Raw genomic sequence first — 2,429 nt, 5'->3', positions numbered from 1 at the left:
TATATATATATATATATATATATATATATATATATATATATATATATATATATATATATATATATATATATATATACTGCATTTACATTATGAATCATTGTGCTAGACTATAAATATTCTGAAGTCCATGGTGGATGCAGTTTTCATTGTACCTTTTAATTATGTTTTTCCTCTTATATATTTTTTTATAATTAAATATATTTATGATCAATATGTTATCATTTTAGCACTGCTCTGTGGTGTACAATTCATATATTCAAGTCAATTTCAAGTTTTTATAATTTTTTACTTAGAAACAACTTGAAAATTAAGGAAACATGCAACAGAAATTGTTTTTGTAAAGTGCCACCAGAAGCCACTAGTTCAGCCTCAAAATGTATTCACATATTCTCTCTAAGTCTTTGCTACTCTACTAGAGGGATGGCATTCTATTCATTCCAAATATACTGCATTCACTCAAAATCATTCAGTGAGACCTCATGCTCTGTAGATGCTCTTGAAAGAGACAATTTGTATAAGGATACAATTAAGGATAAACACTGTGAAAAAGGTATTTAAACCATCTCTATATCGCTAATAAACTGGTCACTGAACTAACCCTGACCCTAACCCTACTGAACTACTGAGCTATTAATTCTATAGTGACCTGTTCTCAAGTACACTAAAAGAATTTAAATACTTCTGCTTTGAAATGACCGGGCTCAACTATAGTTTACAAAATGTTGCACATACAGGACAAATAACTAGCTTCACTAAGAGGTTCTTCTGAGTCTTTTTTTGTTGTTGATTGTTTGTTCACTTTTTTAAATTTTGTCTTTTTATTGGTATTCATCAGTAGCAGTCAGTGTATATATTGGAGATGGATAAGAAAAAAATCATGGCTAAAATGGACTTAATATGATGTTCATGTTTTTCATTTATTTCTATTTTGTGTTAAACAGCTTTAGTGCAAAATATGCCAATATATTTTATAACTCTGATTTAGTTTTTTATTTACATTTTTTTGATCCATGTGCTTTTATAAACTTTTAAATAACCAAATTTGTAATGGAAATTTGTTACTGATAAAATTAAATAAAGAAAAAAACTTTATAATTGTTGATGGTAAATATATTTTTAGGTAAATATTTTGTACAAAGGAAAAAAGAAAAAGAAACACTAGCAGTTTGAACACAGCTTCTCCTTCATTTATTTTTTGTGGGTTTTTTTATTTGTATTATCATCAACATACAGTAATACATTAATGTACATTAATACTGATGTCATCTAAACTTATGGACTTGTGTATTAAACAAAGAAAATTATTAAGTAACACAGAATGTTTTAGATATAGTTATATATAGTTAAAAATATTGTTATTTTAAGCTAGAACAGGGGTCCCCAAACTATTTTCTGTAAGTATCACATAATTTTTTTCTTTCTTTAATGGAGGACCAGGTTGTTCTGTAACAGCAAATTTAATGAGCCAAAGTGACTACTAGTATTATTGTGGAGATTTTATTATGATATTTTATTATGATTTTATTATGCCTCCTAATGCTAGATTAGTTTATTATTTAGCTATGCACCGTACAGACAAATGAGCATTACTTTTCAAGAGCTATATAGCCTATTAAAAGTGCAGTATTATTTTCTTATATATAGTATCATAATTAAATTATTTAATATTCATTGCTATTGAAATCGAAACATTTACTTATTTATGCATAAGCATATAGTTGGTGGTTGAATCTAACAAATAATTATTGTATGTTAATATCTAGAAGTCAGCCGATAGGCGGCTTTACCAATACTGATAGCTAGGTTGGATTGTACTAAAATTAATACTGGATAAAATGTACTTGAGATAAACACTGGATTTAAAACAAACATAACACTCCATGTGAAATAGTACTGAACTTTATTACATAAAAAAAAAAAAAAACCAGTTCTGAATCCTAAAAGTGCACAAAAGCAAATAAATATGAATATATTCATTAATATATATATAATTACATAATCACATAATCACATATATTAATGAATAAATATATAAATGAATATATTTGAACACACATATATATATATATATATATATATATATATATATATATATATATATATATATATATATAAAATAAAAATATTAATTATGTAATTATATATATTAATAAATATATTCATATTTATTTGCTTTCGTGCACTTTAATGATTAAGAACTGTTTATTTTTTTATGCAGCAAAAAACAGCATGTGGAATCAGTTACTTGCCCCTAGACATCAGTTATTTGTGGCCTAGAAGTATAGTTCCAGCAATCAACTATCAGTGCCTCAACCTATTATTAACCAAGGGAAATTTTTGTTTGAAAGCCAACTTTTAAAATCAAATACAGATATGATTTGAGTCAAATTTTTATTTACAGTAAAGTCTGTAAAGCTTTGATAGCCACA

The sequence above is a fragment of the Silurus aristotelis genome, assembly GCF_946808225.1.
Source record: "Silurus aristotelis genome assembly, chromosome: 2".
Lineage (NCBI taxonomy): Eukaryota > Metazoa > Chordata > Actinopteri > Siluriformes > Siluridae > Silurus > Silurus aristotelis.
This window is presented reverse-complemented; position numbering follows the sequence as displayed.